A 21,238-nucleotide genomic window follows, 5' to 3' on the forward strand; every position below is an offset into this window, starting at 1 on the left:
TTTTTCTAACTTCCTACCTGACTTAATCTTATCTTTTATACTCATCCAGTTTCCTCTTCAACTTAAAAAAAGAACAATTTTTTGAATTCTTTTCTTTTTAAAAACAATTCTGGGAATAACTTACACACACACATCTTTAAAAATATTCTTTTTCTGGTTTGAGTGGGCAGACTTCAGGTTCTAAATTTGGTATTGCCACTACATATGCAGCTAATCCTGAAAGCCACTTGACCTTATAATGTCTAGATTTCTTCAATTATTAGATGAAAAACCACAACAAGGATAGGCAGGGGATAGGATGGGTGTTTGAATGAAAACTAGTTTTTAAATTATATGCAAATGAACACTATTACAATTATTATTGTGTTATAAAGCATTATGGAATATGAGGTCAAATCAATTTTGTTTGGATGAATACACCTGTATTCATCCAAACAAAAGTTTGCAAATAAAGTTCTATTATTTACGGTTTTGTGAAAAGGAAGTCAATTAGTTTGCCAGTTGAACTCATCTGAATAAATGAATCTTTTTATTACTAAATGATAAAATATGATCTTCAGTTTTAGTTTGAAAAGTCATCAAAAATTTATCATTCTTTTTCTACTCTTATAAAGTGAAGGTGTAAATCAAAAAATGAAGACTTACATCAAATATAGCAAATATTTAATATCCTCAGTATGAAGAAAAAGGATTAAAATCAACCAAACACTGAAGCTCTTGTAGGAAAAAGTGATAAAATGTACACTAGACTTTTTCAAGATCATAACACTGAGAGTATTGTGAGATGGACACCTTTTAAAAACCATTAGTATGATTGCAAATCGAAATTTTTGAAGGAATAAAATCTTGTAGGCTGTATCAAAGGACATAAATCTTTCATACAGTTGACCACAGCAATTTCACACTTGGGAATTTCTCCCAAAGAAATCAGAAATAGAAAAGTAAAAAGAATGTGAATATCAAATCATAGGATATGATTAAATAAATTATGATAAATGCATAAGATGTGATAAAATTCAATGTAAAGGAAATATTTTAGAAGTATTCAAATGATCTTTGCTTACCATTGATTAGAAATTTTATAGTATAATAAAGTACATCCAAATGTATATTCAAAAACAATTTTTGGAAAGGACTACAATAAAATATTAATAATGACTACCTGTAGGTGGTAGAAATATTGCTAACCGGTATTCTCTTTATTTTATTTTCTAAAATATTAATAAATACCATAAATTGTTGCCAAAATAACAAAGCTTATACCCTTCATGTAAAAAAGTAGGTATTTCCTTATTTTGTATTAACTACGTTTAAAAATCTATTATAGTTATGGAATGAAAACTGTGGAAGATATGTCTGTAATATGTATTAAGATACTTGTCAAACAAGAAATCTCCCACTGGTTCACCACAGCTTAGTTCTGTTATAATAAAAATTCAGTGCCATAACAGGCATAGGACCTGTGCTATAAAGTAGAGTAACTGCATTACGTGATTGAGGAGCAACTAATTTACAGAAGATGCTGTGGTTGGCCCTGAGAATTAAGTAATTATGTGTAGAAGAAAATTTTACAAATGAAGACTGTCAGATGTTTTCCCTGTAGAAATGAAACGATCTCGTTACATGCTTTGAGTTAGGTTGGTTATAACGTTGGTAGAAGGTTTCTTTAAAATAGCTTTGCAGTGATTTATACTCTTACTAGGATATATTCTGCTAGGAACAGAGTCAGTAAAAACCAAAATACAAATCAGCCAAATACCAGTTCTCACATACATAAGTGAAATTTTTGGACACATACATAAAAATACAAGATATGGGTATACAGAAGAAGTGATAACATCCTTTTATATTATTCAGTTTGAAAAAAAATATGATAAGCTCAACCATTCAGAGGATTGTGCATAAATTTATCCCCTAAGTGGAAAAAAATAAGTTAAGAAAAAGATTTATACAGCAGGCCTACAAGATTGCTATATTCACCTTCACAAAACAAAAGCATTTGCATCGAGATATATATATATCCCAATAAGAAACTGGAAAAACATTTGAAACTCATATCATGGACCAAAGGCTGGCTAATTTCCTTAATGTAAAAAGTAATTACAAATGGATAAGAATTAGTAATAACTCAATTTTCAAATGCACAAAGAATATAACAGGCACTCAAAAGAAAAGCAAAATCAAAGGTTTCTTAAACATATGAAAAGATTTTCAATCTCATGGATAATATTAAAAATGCAAATTAGAACTACAGCAACAATTCTAGTTGGTAAATTTCCTTCTCATATGGATATAGGTTAATAATTTTGAAACTGCTTTAGATGTATACTGGGGTTGAACAAATAAGTAAACAGATGGTGGGTAGTGAGAGCCAGAATATTCACACTGTCAGAGGGGAAGTAATAGATAAACAAGAAAGGAAGACTTGAACGAACCCTTCACTGCCAGATTAGAGCTGGAAACATGAACATAAATTCATGTTTAACTTAATAGTTGTACAGACAGATAAAGAAATAATCATAGATATATGAATATACATATATTACCTAATTTGGTCCACTCAGAGGACCTTGAAGCATTGATACGCCAATAACAACAAATATACTCTGTGACTAGATCTTCAGTTTTAGATAGTATCTTCTATTGAAGGAACCAAACTACCTGGAAAAATTATTGTTTCGAGGCTGGGACAAGGAAAATACAAGATGATCCCAGAGCATCTTGTATCAGAAAATAAGAATGTGCTCAAGAAACAAAAGATTGGGGCTATGTCAAACGGACCCAGGAGCCAAACTGAAAAAGCTCCCCATGGCTAAATCTGGAACAATTTGAGTTAAAAAGTAAATAATGTAGTGCTGGATTACATTCCAAAGTACGATTGGCCTAAAGTGTCATAGAGGACAACTTGGCAACATATGTCAACTGAAAATGCACCTACTAGTTTACTTAGGAATTCTAATAAGCTATACTTTGTACATGTGGGAAATGGCACATGCACATGAAAACTCACTGCAGCATTTTTGATAATATCCAATGTTTGCAAATATCCCACATATTAATCAACATGATCAAATATGTCTTTGGACAGTAATTACGTACTTTTAATGGAGTATGTTTTTCATCACAAGAGAGCAAAACTGGGAGTAAAAGAGACAAACCTGGGAAATATGATTAACTATGGAAAACAATTTGTGCATTTTGTTTGCCTTCTCAAAGAATCTTAACAGATTTTCAGACCTATCCTCCAAGAGGCTGAATATACTTAATGACCCTACTCTTCAGTAAAAGTACCAAAAGTTTGTCTCATAAACATTAGATTGCTGTTTCCTTTCTAGAAATCTTGTGGTAGAAGTCACATTACAATCTGTCATTTTTGTGGTACAATGACCATGTTAATAACATTTAATATATCTCGGCCAACATTTTAACAATTTTACCTTTTAAAATCTTCATACATGTATCTCATGTGGATAATTTATCCATATTCAAAGATTTACAAAAATCTAATATTACTTTGTGGTTAGGATAGAGCTTTCTAAATAACTGTATGGTTTTGGTGCAATGAAATAAATATACCTGAATTACATGTTATTTAAAACATAAATTGGCCTAGAAATAAAGGAGGGAACGGAAAGCAGATTCTAGGAATTATATAAAATTCTAACAATTGATGATTTAATTTTTTTAATATTTTTATTTATTTATTCATGAGAGATCCAGAGAGAGGGGTAGAGACACAGGCAGAGGGAGAACCAGGCTCCATGTAGAAGCCCAATGCAGGACTCGATCCCAGGTCTCCAGGACCACACCCTGGGCTGAAGGCGGTGCTAAACCGCTGAGCCACCTGGGCTGCCCACAATTGATGATTTTAAAAGGTAACAGTAGATATGGTAAATAAGACCATGAGGAATTGGGTGCCCTTATATTCTGCTGGGGGCAGGATAAATTGGGGTAATTTAGAGGGGAGAGAAAAAATTTGATTTGTGAAAAAAGACTTGTAAATATTCAAACTGTTTACCCTACAACCTCAGTCTTAAGACTATCTAATGAACCAAAGTAGACTATTTCGTCTACATTGGCCAGATTTGTAGACAAAAATGTTCACTAAAGCGTAATTTCTAGTAATGAAAAATAAGAACCATAAATCCTAAGGTTTGGATACTAATTAAATTATAGTATATACCTAAGAGGAACTGAATAGTTATTAAAGTAGTGTATTTGAAGAACATCTGATAGAAAAATGGTGAGAAAAAAATAAACCACTCTGGGTTTGCATGTATATTTGATTCTATTTTTTCATACTGATACTCTTTTTTTGTATAAAAAGAAACAGTTGTGTTTATTGGGCTGAGATTATGAATACTTCATATACCCATTTTAACTGAAATTCTATATATTTTCCAAATCCCCTACAATGACCACATATTTCTGTTAAAATAAAGCTAGAGAGTTTTAACTTAAAAATCAAATAATTGCAAGTTAATTTAATATATTCATAACAAGCCTAAAATGAGGTTAGGTTTTTCGATTTTATCATTAATACCCCCAACAGCTGGCTCATACACAGAAAGCATATGGCACATATAAAATATACTCACAATATCCATGTTGATTAGCTAAGATTTGCCATATCAGAAACAAACAGGATAAAATAACATTCACTATAAGTACTTATCTTACTATCCGTATCTAATGAAAATATAAATATTTTTCAAGTTGGTATTACTCAGTTTGATAGAAGATATACAGTAATTAAAGAAGAATTTTTAATAATTGTTCTAGCAGGGGATCATTTCTGAATTATTCTCTTCATTCTGGAGCTCTGATCTGTGTTCAGTATTTCCATTGATGCTAAGTGATTTCCAATAGTGTGGAGCTAAAGGAGAAATCAGCTGAGTCCACACTCCACTGAAGTGTCCATTTAAATAATAATATATATCCTTATGTAAAATGATAATGCTATTGTCCAGTTAACAAGCTATGTGCTCTAAATTATTTTAAGTCTTACTATGTTTTTTTTTTCTTTTTTAGCCCAAACTTGCTTTGCCATGAATCTTTTACAACTCATAACTTGTTCTCCTTTCATAAGAATTCCACTGGGGATCAAAATTCTGGCCTTTGAATAGCTTTTTTCCACATAAGACTAATTGCCTATATGGGAATCAAACCTGCAATTTTAATCTCATTAGCACCATATTCTAACCAATTTAGCTGATTCCTATTTACGTATTCAAAAACCAGCAAATGGAAAATTATTTTCTTAAGCTTAATGTAAATTCATACTACTCATTTTATCCTTTCCAGCAAAAGGCTTGTAATAATGAAAGATGCTGAATTTATTAGACCCTTTCACATGCAGTTTAGAGTCTTACAAGAAATAAAGGTACAAATTGATTTAAAGAATACTGAATGAGCAAAGAAAAATCTTTGGGAAATTAGAACAAAATGTGACAGAGATGAAGCAAGTAAGTACTGAGTATTGAATATTTGCTCTCTCTAAGAGGTAACAGTAAAGCAAATGATTGGTAATAGTTCAGCATTCAGGATGCCCATAGCAACCTGGGAACCGTTTTCATGTTTCATCTCTGTTTGAAAGATGGGTGTCTGTTATATTCAGATGAAAATCCAGAACAAAATCTCATATGATTTGCAGTCCATCAGTCAATTTTTCACTTTCCACTTGTCAGCATTTCCTGGTGTGTCAACATGGTACTATGCACTTGAAGGAAAGAGTTAATGCCTGATTTGTCTTTTCTTACAGACGTAAACTTTCTCCCTGCCCTAGGAACTTATCTTTTCCTGCAAAGTCACTTAGGATCAAAGTTCTACTGAAGGGGGAGCACTTTGTATCCTCTGACCAGTAAGTCCAATAGCAAGGAGAGTTCCCAGATACTTGGATCAAATGAGATTATATTGGTATAATAAGATAGTTTTTATAGACTTGAGTGCCACACAATTGGAGGTATGGTTCATAAAATTAGAGATAACGATTTTCTCCTAAGATTGTTTGGGACTATGCAATAGACTAACATTTTGAAATGCCTGCATTGCTTATGTAAACCCAGCATCGAGGTATTTGTAGAATTATTCATAAATCTTTGTTAAGGAATGTAGAGTGGATAATGATGGTAAATGGCAGAAGCTTGTGTCCACTACAAAACTAGTTTAAAGTTTCATTTTTAGTTGCCTGGTGACTGTTGACTCTTTAGAGAAACTTCCAGTTCACCTTAATTAAATTAGATAATGTAATTCATGGGTTGTTTCTGGACCACTGCTCTTCGTACTATAACGGAAATCAATGAAAAAGTAAGAAGCTTACTTATAAAAAAGAAAATAAAAAGTGCATATAAAACTTCAGAAAAGCAGTTCTTGATTATATGGGCAGTATACTAACTGGCGAGAATTGGTTAACAGTAGAAATTACTTCAGTATAAAATCTGCAGTTTATTTAACTCTTTCTAGACTGATAACTGTTTTACTTTGAGAAGATTTTCTTATAACTCCTATGAACAAATAGTATCTCCGTTAGAAAATACAAAATCTTACTCGGTAGGTGACCTAGGGTTGCTGCTGCTAATCTGTTAGCTCTGAAAGGAAGTCACCTTCTGCATATTGTGTAATTTTATTTCTCTGTTAAATGCCAGAAAAAAACATCAATAATAACATCTTAAAGTAGAAAGTGCTAACTTCATGTTTTAATAAAAAAAAAAAAAAAGAAATAAAAAGAAAACCCATTTGAGGAGAATATTCTTCTTTGTCTTCATTTTACAAAAACAATTATTCAATTATTTATCAAGCCCCTAATACATATTGGCTCCTGTCCTATTAGTGGTACACAGATTTTTAAAAATCTAAAACAATTTCTCCTTCAAAGTATTTATGATCTTGTAGCATAGACAGTCAATACATTTTATATGTATAAATACATTTGGGTGTGTCTGACGGGCTCAGTCAGAGAAGCATGCAACTCTTGATCTGGGTCCTGAGTTTAAGCCCCACATTAGGTGTAGAGATTACTAAAATAATAATAATAATAATAATAATAATAATAATAATAATAAAGAAACTTAAATAAACAAAGAAATAAATACATAGATGGCATCCAAGACAAGCAGGTAACCCATATGAGGAGTGGTCACAGGGTTGAAAAATGATATAAAGAGCAGGAGAAAGTTATAGACAAAGGAATGCTCAGAAACTATGATCAGTGTACCTGCAGTATAACTATACGTAGGCTTGATAAGACTGTGATAGAAAAATAATTTTGAAAAATAACAGCAATAACAAAATAATAATAGATGAAGTTATATAGTTTCTCCTTCATGCCACGCACTGTTCTAAGCATTTTACATACGCTACCTCATTCAATGTCATCAATAATACCTTCTCATTAACAGTACTATTATTTCCAACATTTCACAAATGAGAAAACATAGGCCCACAGAGACAAAATGACTTGCCACACGTGAGCCAGCTACCTAATTACTGAACTGGAATTTAAGCCTACTCTGATGCTTTGGTCAGAATTCAAGATTAGAGTGGTAAGCATGGCCTTGGATAGCACAGTAAGGTTTGAAACTAGTTCTGAAGGTAATTGGAATCACTAAAAAATTTTAAGCAGAAAAATGTTTAAAAATCAGACTTATGTATTAGAGAAATTTCTCAGGCAGAAGTGTTGAGGATGACTTAAAAAGAACCAAGACACCATCAGAGCAGTCATTAAGGAAGTTCTTGCATCAGTCCAAACAAGAAATAAGGGCCTGAAAAAAAAGAAAAAAAAAAAAAAAAAAAAAAAAAAAAAGAAATAAGGGCCTGACAGAAGGCAGAAGTTTGACAACAAATGTCCCCTGATGATAGAAAAAGTTCTATTGGATTTTTTTTAGCATAAGAAATAGAATCTTCTAGCTCTGTCTAGAGTCAGAGGCAGTTATATAAGGTGGTCATAACAACCTAAGTAGGGAGAAAGGGAAAAACCATAAATGGGCAAATATGATTAAAATTAAAGGTAAACAAACAAAAAAAAAAAGTCAAAAAAATTAAAGGTAAACAGAAGTTAAAGTCCATTCTGCCTAAGTTTTGCTTCAGAATAGAAATTGCTAGAGTATATTAAATACCTACATAGGCAAGCCTGGAAAATTTATGTGGTTTGTCTTGTGACCTAAAAAAGTTGGTTTTTAAAAGTCACTTGTTTGATTAGAATATTCTTTAACCATATAATATAAACGTTACTTTATAATTAAAAAAAAAAACAAACCTTGATTGCCCAGAAAGACTGAGAAGACTTGCTAGATAATTGTGTCCTAAAGAACATCCAAAATCCAAGCCAATTATATCATAAATTTTAGAATAAAATTTTTAGGCAATCTTGCTTGAATGACAGGTTTAATTTCCCTGGAAAAACAAAGTGATTGAAGGTTATAAGATCAAAAACAAAGCTAACAGAAATATTACACCCCAACGAACAATAATGGAAGTGGCTTCACATCCTGTAGAAAGATAAAACAATGAAGAGCTTCACATCATCCTTGAGACATTAATCTGTTTGCAGAGACACTTTTGAGCATTTTGGTTTATGCTTCACTATCAATCTGATTGCTCATCTGATGCTTAACACAGTAGAACTGTGTTAGCCAACAGCATTCAGTGGCACATTGCTAAGAATTCTTTTGTAAACTCCAACATATGTGAGCACCTTCTCCATCTCAAGTGTGTTTCTTTTAGGATGCTTGATTGGCCTTACACATACTGAAGGAAATAATAACACCTGAAGTAGATATGTACATCAACTCTGGAGGCATCTAGCCAAAAATATATGTATCTTCTTACCTTCAGAGGAAAATTTCTCTCGTATCTTTAGATTTTCCAAGCTATATTAGGTTGGCTCAGACTGAAGACATTATTTTTGTCCTCAGTATTATTTTGATTGCTAAATGTAATACCATTAAAAGGGCTAACTTAAAATGCCTGAGTGAATGACAATATTAAAAATAGTAAATCAGTTACTAAATTATCAAAATATTCATGTTCGCTTTTAAAAATAAACTTTTGGTATATTTCAAGTTAAAAATACAAATCACAATGATGATAATGATAGCAAGATGATGATAATTAAAACATTATAGCAGTTTACATTTATTAACCAGGCTACTAATTTACATTTCACCTTTTCTTCACCAAGGTGAAGAAACTACCTTATGGAGTAGATGTGATTATTATTCCCATGTTATGGATGAAAAGACCATGGCTTGGAAAGTTTCAGTAATTTTACCCACATGTCCAGGGAGGAGCTAGGGTTTAGCTGTTTTTTAAAAGTCTACATTATTAATTATTATTCTATATGGTCAACATTATTTGACATCAAATAAAAAATAGTACTAGATTAAACTTTACCACATAAAATAACAGATATTCTGCTTTCCAGTTATATTTATTATAGCTCAGCCTGAAATTTGCTCATTTATACTCAGCTCTATGAAGCTGGTGCTGGGACTCAGAACTTTATTTTTCCTTTGCCCCATGGCTTCCAATTAGATTCTTTCAATAGGACACATTAAAGAGAGATGGGAAGGCAGAAAGAAAAAAGAAAAACAGCCCTTGTTCCCATTTCCTACAGGGAGCTGTTACGGGCTGACAATCCTCTAATGTTCAAAAATAAATATTTTTTAAAACTGCCATGATTTTGCTCATTCAGTTACATTTATTTTTTTCTCTTGCAAAATCGTTGAACTGATATCCTTTTTAAAATGTGGTTAAAATCTCTTTTAAAAAATAGCTAATAAAGTAAATAGGAATTTTGAAATTTTTCTCAAAGTTTAAAATAAACCATGTATAGTAGGGAAGCACAGGTATATGAATTCATAGTAGCAACAGAATTAAGATGGAAGAAAAAACTGTACATTTGTAAGCTAACAATGCTTTTTTATTCTTTTTCCTAATAAAAATGAACTCTTCATGATAGACATTTCCAATATAGACAAAGATAAAAAAAAGATTATTATAATGAGCCTATCCATTAAATATAATCTAGTTTCAGCAAGTTTGTTAAGTTTGGTTCATCTAACACACTTCTTTTTATTTTACTAACTTTGCCTTTTTTCTGAAGCTTTTTTATCCCAGAAACCATGAAATTTCACTTGAGATCTTTCAATATGTATCTCTAAAAAAAAAATCACTTTTTAAAACTACAGTAGCTCTAATAAAATTAATCATAATTTCTTAATGTTTTCTAATATCCAGTTCACGTTCAAGTTTCCAGTGTCTCAAGATGTCTCCTGCTGTTGATTTGTTCAAATCAAGACTCAAATACAGCCTACGCTTGCATTTGTAACTAACTGCTCCTCCATCCATTTCCTTCTTTCTGTACCAGGTGGTAGAAAGTACAATTTGAAATAGAAGCTGTGATAACAGGATTTCGGTTTTTCACCATTAAATGTGATGAAAAAACCAGGTCATTTATCCTTTAAATTTCCTGTTATTCTAAATACTGCTGATTACTTCTTCATGTGTCATTTAACTTGCTCCTGGATCTCCTAAATTTTCTGTGAACTGGTAGGTAGAGCTGAAGATTTGAATAGATTCCACTTTATTTATTTATTTTTAGCAAGAAAATGCTATAGATGGTCTGTGAATTCTTCCAAACATTTAAAGAAGAAATCATAGCAATTGTACTCAATTTTTCTCCATTGAATATAAGTACATTTAAAAATTAAATGTAAATATGTACATTTATATATAACATATACAGATTTATAGGAATACAGTTTCACATTTATATTATATCCATAAAATATTATTTGTGTTTATATAATAAGTATAAACCAAAGTGGGTTTATTCTAGGCATGCATTTTCTGTTTAACTTTTGGGAATTATGTAATGTATTTTACCACATTGATAGAATAAAGAAGAAAAACATGATTATCTCAATGAATACATAAAACTTTTGATAAAATTCAAAATTCATGATAACTCATAGAACATTAGGAATATGAAGAATAACCTATCAGCAATAAAATATCTAAAAAACAATCTATAACAAACATCATATTTAATAACTGAAATATTAAAATCTTTTCACCTAATAGGAATAAGAAAAAGATTCTTGCTGTCATAGCTTCTATTTCCAATTGCACTTTTAATTCAAACTGTGTCATCAGTTTAACAACTTGCCCTCTATCTTGCTTCTTTTATCTACATAGTACCCATCATTTCCTAACATATCTTACGTTTATTTTTACATCTCCGTATTGTCAAAAAGTGAGCTTCGCAATGGAAAGGACTTTGTCCTTTGTGTTTAGTGCTGTATCTCTTTTCTATACCAAGATGGGTGCTTAGTAAGAAATGTATTTTGAGTGAGTAAAAGTAATAAGTTAAAAAGTGTTCACTTTATTACTATTCAAGTCCGTGTTATTAGTTGTCCTTATGTTTTTCATGTAATTCACCATTTCCCTCTTTTCAGGTAACTTTTTCCTCAATATATGATTTACGTTAGAAAATTTAGAAAGTACAGAAAAGTTGTAAAAGGAAAACCTATCACTCAGCAAAAATTATTTGCTAACATTTGGAAGACTGCTGATTAAAAAGAACTACGCAAAAATATATTTTTTGTCTATCTAAAATCATGTAAATTCCGAATCTATTGTACTTATTTTTATTTTCGATATACTTATTCATTATTTTAATGGGTGAATAAACATAGTATTTAATGTCTTCCTATTCAAATAACACTACAATATTCTTCTGCATTTCTATAATTATCCCACACAGCAAATTACTTAAACTGAATTTTCTGAATATTATTTATTTTTGCCTTCTCATGAAAGCCAATCACACTGTTAACAGAAAAAGAGTAGACCTTTAAATTTGAGATAATTTAAAATCCTGAAAACTAGCTGGTGTTTATCTTCACGGTTGATGTATAATAGTATACAATATCTAATGCTGAGCTACCTCCAACTAATACCAGGATATGGATTCTAGGCTAGACTTATATCCACTCCAATTCAATGTTCTATGCCATTTCAGGAAATGATTACCACTAAATAAATAAGACCAGCTAAACAATAGCAGACAATCTATGGGCTTGGCACAGAATTAAGAAACTTCATTATAATTCAAGTATAGCTTCCAAATTCTGAGAGTATTTTAACTTCTTCATGATTGGTAGCAATTAATCTGTTATGGGATTGTAGCCACTGCATATTAATCTAGGGAGCCAGAAAATCCTGGTGATGATGATACAGTAATTTTTTAGCTTGATGGTTATTGCTAAGTTTCTGTTCTTTTTTTTTTTAAGATTATATTTATTTATTCATAAGAGACGGAGAAAGAGAGGCAGAGACACAGGCAGAGAGAGAAGCAGGCTCCATGCAGGGAGCCCGATGTGGGACTCGATCCCCGGACCCAGGGACCATGCCCTGAGGCCAAGGCAGATGCTCAACTGCTGAGCCACCCAGACGTCCCTCTGTTCTTTTTCATTAACTCAGCAACATGTATTTATTGAACAACGAATATGGGAAAAGCACCTTGACTTCAAGGATTTAAAGATAAACTATCCCAGAATATAGGACAATTTATGTACAAAATTATGAAAACAAAGTGCATTTGAAATTTTAACACAAGGAAGGCAATCACAACCTTGTAAGTGTCACCAAACAGATGGGCATCCAGAATACAGAATGTTATTAGGGGATTTGTATGATTTCTAAAATTGGAATTCAGATAAAAAATTACCCTGGAGTGAAGTGGTTAGGGATATAAATACTTAGTAGGCTTTTTAAGAAGAGAAATTGGAGGAGAGGAGCTTTTCTTGGAAGTGAGATAACTTAGAGTACATTAGGGGAAAAGTAAATGAACTACTTTGGCCAAAGCATAGAATTTGTGTCGGGAAGTAGTGGGTGACATGCTGTAAATGTAGGTTGGAGATCACATTGACTATAAAGAGTTTTTAAAGCTAAGCTACTATATTTTGACATTATCACATAAAATACATCAGCTATTGGAAGCTTTAAAGAGTCTAACATAATAAAACTTAGCAGGAGGCTTTTTTACTTTTTTGCAGGTGTTCAAGAACCAGCAGTAGCCTGAGTGGCAGTCAAGTGAAGGGAAACCTCATGGCAGGTAGATACTTTGCAGATTTTGATTTGAAGTCTATAGCCCATGAATTTCTCACAAATAATCACCCATGAACACCCATCAGATCTATTCACTGCTTGTAAATACTTTTGTAATAGTTGAGTCAATCCATAAGGTTGGTAAGAAGAATTGTGAGGAAAAACTTAGAAAGTTTTAGTGCGCAGTATGTCAATAATCTTAACTTTAAAGTATCATAAAATAATCTATATGTTATAAAGTAGTAATTAAAATCCTATGCAATTACATTTATCTCCCTTAGTTTTGTCCAGTTCTGTCCAGGAAATACCTAATAAATATATACCTAGAACACGAAGGTTGCTTTACCTTTAGCTTTCTCCTGGAGATTCATGGCCTCTCTGACTATGTTAAGCCATGCTGTTATATACACTTGTCTCATCCTGTTCTTCTCTTTATGGTGTTTCTCAAAATGGCATCTATGGATAGATAGGTGATGTGTTGTTTAGTGTATATCTCCCCTACTAAATTGTAAGCCTTTACCACTTGTTCACTGCCTAACAACAACACAAAAAGACATTCAGTAAATGTTCCTTGAATGAATGAATAAACCACCTATGGTCCCCTGTCTTACGCATCAATAGTAAGAAGAATGGAATGTACAAGTGATATAAGACACGTTTATTTCACCAGGACACTTAAAACTTCAAAAGATTTAACACTTTAAGAGTTTAGAGAAGAAATGAGACTCTAGAGTCTTGCCATAAATGTCATATGTAATTCATTCATGTACTCGTCTCAAACCAACACTACTTTGAAGGCTAAATGCCAACAAATAAGCAAGCACTTCAAGGTAATGTCCAAGGTACATAATTACTGCAAGAGTTACACACTAGTGGCTCAACCTCATTGACATTCTTTTCCTGCTGCAAGATGAGTGAATTAATATTTCTAAGAGCTGTCTTTAGGGGCAAAAGTTTTCCAAATTTGGAAAACATCTAATTAATTTTATATTTACATTACAACTAGGATGAAGCTATAAACTATTCCATAAATGTCTAAAACCTTGGTTTTTGTCTTATAAGCAAAAGTATTAGTTTTTTTTTAATTTTCATTTATTGCTTTAAAGTTTGAACTTCAAGGTAAAATCAGGAAAATATTTTTAACACATTAAAAAGCTTGATTGAAAAAAACTGAAAACTTGACATTTGAAAACTAGAAACAGCTGCTATTGGCTGCCTTATGTATTAATTTTACTAAAACATAGTATAATTATAACTATAAAGTAATATTAATGTAAATATTTTTGAGTTAAAAAATGTTATATTTGTTTTCATTTATTATTTAATAGACATATTATGAGAAAAAAATAGTTCAAAATATCCACTTTAAGATGTTTTCTAAAGCCCATTTTCTTCTTCTATGACATAGTACCTTAGAACATTAGTAGTTAAAAGGACAATAATTTTATAATCATTGCATTTTAATTTATTGAAATATATCATAAAGTTCTTTAAATGTCAATGGCTCTTTAAATGTCCATTTTTAAAAGATGTCCCATTACTCTACGTTAGGAATTAGCAGCAAATTCATGGAATAGTTCCATTATCCCAGATAGCACGATAGACCTACCAACAGTAAAGGATTGGGGTTCAAACAATCAACTATTATTAAAGATCTTAGAATTACCTCATTAGGATCAATCTCTTCCTACAAATCATTACTCAAAAGATTTTTCTTCTTTTTTTTTTTTAAATATTTTATTTATTTATTCATGAGATACACAGAGAGAGGGAGAGAGAGGCAGAGACACAGGCAAAGAAAGAAGCAGGCTCCATGCAGGGAGCCTGACGTGGGACTCGATCCAGGGTCTCCAGGATCACGCCCTGGGCTGAAGGCGGCGCCAAACAGCTGAGCCACCCAGGGATCCCTCAAAAGATCTTTCTACTCTTAATCCTGAAATAAGTTAGAATCAGCAAGTGAATTGAAAGTTCCAATAACATCATCCAAGGGATGTCAGCCATATTCATCTTTAAATCCATGTACTAGCAATGTATTAAAGAATTATTAATGCTCACAAAAATTAAGCTGTGGATAAACACTCTTCCATTTATAACAAGCACAATATGGGCATTTCCCTCCTTTTAAAAAGTTGTCTGGAGTCCTAGTGTGACACAGAACTTCTTAAATGCTTGCAGTTACTCTAGAGATGGATATAGTCAGATCCTCATCAGATATGGTGAAGTCAAGAGAAGATTCTATGGGTCATAAAACAAATAAAGAGCAAGAGAATTTTCTCCAAAGATCCCAACAATGGCACCCCTTGGGAATTTTTTCCAATTAGCTATCATTTAAAGTAGAGAAATAAAACTGGGGCACAGTGAAGCCATATTTTAGAAGTGCCACTGAAGAAGGTCAACATGCAATTTTCAGGTCATTATTTAACAAGCATTTTAACAATTTCTGAAGAACTGTTCTTGCCTTCTATTCTGTATAACTGATGGTTTGGTAATAAACCCATCAAATTATCAATCTGTTAAATTAAGATTGACAGAGGCTGCAAAGGCCTTTGCAAAACTGTATCTTCTATCCTGAGAGTTCTTACAGGCTTTTAGCAGAACTACTGAATTGTTCCTGTGAGGCTATTGTGACATTAAGTGGATGTTTTCCTCAGAAAAATTCAGATGCAAGAAGATGAAATGATATTTCCGAAGCAGCAAAAACCATCGCTAGTGTCAAACCATAAACTTAAAATATAATCAAGTATCTTCCTCTGTTCAGAACTCAAATTCTTCCCTCTGAGCTTGTTTCTGAGTTTGTATTTTGGACTCTCTCTCTTACACACACACATTCTGTCTCTTTCTGTCTCTCTGTCACTCCCTTTCTCTCCTCCTCTTACTCCCTCCCCACAATCCGCAAGATTTTACTTTAACTATTCTAGAAGGCAGATAAATGAATTTTACTTTAATTACTCTAGTAGAAGGCAGATAAATGAATATAACTAGGGTATCTCCAGGTTCTAATCCAGCCTTGCATTCTTACGTGGTTCACTTATTTCTTCCACCCAAATGTTCTTTTGCAGCTCTTTGCTGCAGAAGGGAAAACATAATTTCTTTCATCTTTTAATGTAGAGCTTTGGAATGTTTTGATAAAACCTTATTTTCTCCTTACTCCTGTTAAAATAAAAAACAAATGAAGACCAACCTTGAAAATTCTTCGATAAGACAAAAACCAGTTAGTCATACAAGCAAAGCTTCATTTATCTTATTTCACAGGACTAACCTGATCTGGGGCATTTCTTGCTTATACACCTGGAAATCATAAGCAAAACTTGAACTGTTTCTCAAAGTTGGTATGAGGTTACCACTGACCAATTCTCTATTGTTTAAGAAAATTTTAATATTATAATTAACCAATTAATTGGTTTTAATATTATAACCAATCACTGTGAAGAATAAACAGTAGTGACTGCTTCCTCACTATATAAACTGCTCTATAACAATATATCCCTGAGCCTCATTCCTTATTTGGGTTGAGGGCTTCTGGTTTGCAAATACGTCTTTTTGGTGTATGTATGATAAACTTGTACGAATTACTATTTTATTATTAAAATAATACTATAAATACTATTTATCATATTATTTATTTTATTACTATGGTTCATTGGTTCTACTTTTGTTATTTCTCAACTTTTGACATTCCATGGCATCAGAAGTGGGATCCAGAGGAGACGCCCGAAGACTCCAAGGCCTGTAAGCAAACAGGTGCTGGTACCCCCCACAGAGCTCACTGAGCTCCTTGCTTTCTTGCCAAACCTGGAATTTGAGAATAAGTCTTTCTTGTATCCAAGCTCTGTTTTCCTTGCATTTTGGGCTTGTGAATAGCTTGTGCATTAAGCATCTTGTGCATAACTGTATTTTGTTTAGTGAAGCTTCTGGTCCCCTTCTGTTCAAAAGTGACTCCCTGTGTTTTGGAACAGTTGTTGGAAAACAGGACTCCTCGTAACTAAGATGTCTTAGGGAATCTAAAGGCAAAGATGGGTTTGACCTGGTCTATGGACCAGGATCTTGTGCCTTTTAAGAAAATGTATGATCTTCTGAAACTGTACTGGCCAAATTAGAGAAACTTTAACTTAGAAAGTCTACCTTCAGGGGCACCCTCAAAAGATTCCAAACCCCTTGGAGACAATGGAGTGCATTCTTTGATTGGTATTTAGAAGTCCTAACAGACCAGATTGCTCTGAAAATAGCTTTAAAAAGACCCTGGCAACATAGAAATGAAAAATCTTTAGTAAAAACTCTTTGGCCCTCTGAACAGGTAACTGTAGCTATGTCCACCTGATGTATGTTGTAAATATATGATATTTTTCTACCTCTGAATGATATTGCCAAAATTAATTTGTAAAGAGATCTATTTAGTTGGCATAAAGAAAAATAAGCACTTTTATAAATTAAGTATTCCTAAGACTCAGAATTATAGAAATTAACTCAAACATTTTTCAAGTTCTTTGTTTTTTAAATAAAGATTATATTTATTTATGAGAGACACAGAGAGACAGACAGAGAGAGACAGAGAGACAGAGACAGAGACAGAGACAGAGAGGCAGAGACACAGGCAGAGGGAGAAGTAGGCTCCATGCAGGAAGCCTGATGTAGGACTTGATCCTGGTTCTCCAGGGTCACACCCGAGGCTGAAGGTGGCGCTAATACCAATATACCAATATACCAATATACCAATAAAATCTTTATTTTTTTTTAAGATTTTATTTATTTATTCATGAGAGACACACAGAGAGAGAGAGAGAGAGAGAGAGGCAGAGACACAGGCAGAGGGAGAAGCAGGTTCCTGAGGAGAGGCAAATGCGGAATTTGATCCCAGGACCCCGAGATCACGACCTGGGCCAAAGGCAGACACTCAACCACTGAGCCACCCAGACGTCCCCACTTTTGACTTTTTAATTTTTTTAGAGGGACAAAAGATACTTGGGCCTAATAATAAATAATGTTTTATGCCACACTGAAAAATTTATTATGAGGAAGAATCTATTTTTAGAAATTATGAAATGTAAATTATAAATTTGTCAGCCCACAATTGCTTACTTCTCAGTGTTCACTAAAGATTCTAAGAGTTAATTTTATTTAATACATGTAATTAAAACTATTGAAAATAATAAGGGTGAAAGCAAATGACTGTATGTGAAAAGTGGGTTAGGCGAATTGGGGGTTAAGGAAAGATATGAAGGTCACAGAATTTCTTTGGTTTTTGTTTTTTTGTAAAGGAAAAAAAAATTAATTTTGTCCTAAAGTAATATAAATTGTTCTAGAATAAGAAAGGAAAAAGGAAAAAAGCTGGATGGATACAGAAAATTGTAGGTTTGTGAAAAAGAAATCTTTACAAAGAAATATACGTGTAGTCAAGCTAATACGGGAATGGATTCAAGTTAAAAAGGTAAAAAAGAAAAGAGGAGTTATAATATCAAAAGTATACTGGGACAAAATTATAATTTGCTTTTCTTTCTGTTATGATGACGAAGTTTATCTTAAATCATCAATCTGCTCTTGAGAAATTGTAAACAAAGATTTTTCTTTACCTTTAATGTAATCTGCCTAGGAAACAAAGCTTCTATGCTTATGAAAATAATTTCCTGTGCTTCATGTTGCTTTATCAGGTCTTCGATTCCTTGAAGAAAAACATGGAGTCTTCTCCATTAAAAGAGCTAAGCTCTACAGTTGTACATTCTAGTTGTATCACTATGTAACTTTGTTTTTAACCTTTAACATCTTTTAATTTCACTCTGGTTGAATGGAAAACAATGTATTGTCTCACAAAGACCTATGATCCTATTTGATAAGTATTTTACATCTTTGGATGTTTAAAAAAAATCTTTTTACATTTTAAACAAACTTTGTCAAATCAAATCTGAATGAAATAAAAAAGTTTATTTAAACTTATTTGATATATTAAATTGGTTGAAGGAATACTGTCAAATAATAAGTAATGTTTAACTCTCTTAGATCATATATATATAATTTAAGGGACGCTTGGGTGGCTCCATGGTTGAGCGTCTGCCATAAGCTCAGGGTGTGATCCCAGAGTCCAGGGATCAAGTCCCTTATTGGGCTCTCTGCATGGAGCCTCCTTCTCCTTCTCCCTATGTCTCAGCCTCTCTTTCTCTGTCTCTCATGAGTGAGTAAATAAGATCTTTAAAATAAAATAAAATAAGTAATTTAAAATTATTTGGAATTCTTTTAAAAATTTGGTTTTATGAGTCAAAATTCTAGCTATTACCTTAAAATATTGTAAATCACAGGAAAAAAACCAAACTTACCGATCAATTGCATTATTTGTGTGTGTATGTGTGTGTGTGTGTGTGTGTGTGAGAGAGAGAGAGAGCTCTCACTAGAGCTTTAACAACATAGTTCTTTAAAAGTCCCTTATCACTCACAATGAGTCATTGTTTTACTTCTCTGAATGCATTTACAATCAACTATTTGGCAAACCTGCTTCATCCTCAAGAATATTCATAGAAAAGACCCTAACAAGAACTCTAAATTACAGATTTATGATAAGTTTAAGGTCATAACACCGAACAGGTTAAGAATTTCTAAAATTCTAATGAAAATCTAATTGATTCATAAAGTTTCTAACCCAAGATGGAGCAAGAATCATACAACATTGACAAAACTGATGAAAATGATTATAAATTTGATGACTTCATTTAAAGTATTGCTAGTTCTTTAATATTTTGCTTCCAGATTTCCAGATTGGTTAAGTATATTCTTTGCAACAAAGATTGAAACACATCTTTTTCTCCCTACCTGATTCCTCCAAAATTCAGAAACTCTTATTAATTACTCTTATTTTTCATGACAGTAGATACAATTGCATAAGTTCATTCAATATGAATCTCTTTTCTTGTAACAGGACACAATTGGACAAATCCTTGGCTTGGCTTCCTAGCCTTGAGAGGCTTTTGAAATCTAATCTGAGATACCCTATGAAAAGTTCCAGCAAAGTACATTTAAAAGAACTATATGGTCAATTGCACTATTTTTGCTTCCCTTATGCAAATAGCCAGGCCAAGTTTATTGAAATCAGATGTAATTTACAAACAAGTTAGTCTTATTGTGGTTATCTTTGATAGATATTAGGGATAATTATAGAGAGAAAAATTATATTTTAGTAATATAATAGTATATTACTAAAATAGCATGGATATCATATTCTTGTGCTGTTAATGTTTCTTGAGGTTTTGTTTTCTACTTATAAACAGGACTGGATACTCAATTCTTTCAGTTCCCTCTAATATTTGGCTAGAATTTTTCACACTAACATTTCCAGTTTTCTCACATTCTTCTGATTTGGAATCACTATAAAACTAAAACTGTCTTTTTCTTGAAGCCACTCAAGCTAAAGCAGGACAACTTGATATAAACTTCTGAGAAACCACCATAAGGGCTGAGGTGTGGCCAACCTTCACGTCCGTTACTTTGTGGACACTCAGAAAGATCACCAGAGACGTTCACACCACAAACCAGGAAAATCTGTCTAGAAATAGACACACTTGGCTGTTTTCACAACAGGCTGCTCTCCAAACTCAGAAACTGTATTTATAAACTACTCAAACTATTGAGCTTTTTCCATAAAGATGCCTCTCATTAAATAACCTGTTTGCTCATCTCACATATAGGCCTAATTTAGGTGGAAGCTCACCTGGAACACCATCTCCTCAAATTAAGCATCTTTACCTAGTCCTAAGTAAGCATGAGGATGCTCACTAATACATTACCTTGTGCCCCAGCAAATAACTTTTAAAACATTATAACCCACTCGAGACATTTAATTGGTTAAACCTTATCTCATGAGATGCTATCCTCTGGTGAATTTTTAAATCATTTGCTCTTTTTCCTCCTTATAGTCACCATTCAGACCTCTCTAGGTGCATTGTATCACCTTGAGGGTTTTAAATGCTTGTTGGTAGCCACTCCCTTGTCAAATGGTATCCATCAGGATCAGACAAATAGATCAAATCAACAATAACCACATAAATAATGAAGCAGGTCCTCAGGCACGATGAATGCAAACACAGAATGTGTGATTCTTCACTCTGATTACATCGATGGTAGGTAATAACAGAGACTAATGCTATAC

The 21,238-nt window shown here is 32.6% G+C and overlaps 1 protein-coding gene and 1 long non-coding RNA gene across 3 annotated transcripts in view; one reads left to right on the forward strand and one right to left on the reverse strand.

Moving 5' to 3' along the window:
• Nucleotides 1-18,985, forward strand: part of LOC144304969 (uncharacterized) — a 45,003-nt gene extending 26,018 nt beyond the window's left edge. The window contains exons 3-6 of one of the 2 annotated variants that reach the window (XR_013371976.1): nucleotides 5,762-5,860; nucleotides 13,059-13,117; nucleotides 16,800-16,851; nucleotides 18,756-18,985. This is a non-coding gene — a long non-coding RNA (uncharacterized LOC144304969). The remainder of the gene's footprint in view (nucleotides 1-5,761; nucleotides 5,861-13,058; nucleotides 13,118-16,799; nucleotides 16,852-18,755) is intronic. The other variant, XR_013371975.1, reaches the window with a different exon arrangement.
• B3GALT1 (beta-1,3-galactosyltransferase 1) overlaps nucleotides 1-21,238 on the reverse strand; it is a 503,452-nt gene that overhangs the window by 300,316 nt on the left and 181,898 nt on the right. The gene's annotated exons all lie outside the window — the stretch shown is intronic.

This window comes from Canis aureus, chromosome 34, assembly GCF_053574225.1.
Source record: "Canis aureus isolate CA01 chromosome 34, VMU_Caureus_v.1.0, whole genome shotgun sequence".
NCBI lineage: Eukaryota > Metazoa > Chordata > Mammalia > Carnivora > Canidae > Canis > Canis aureus.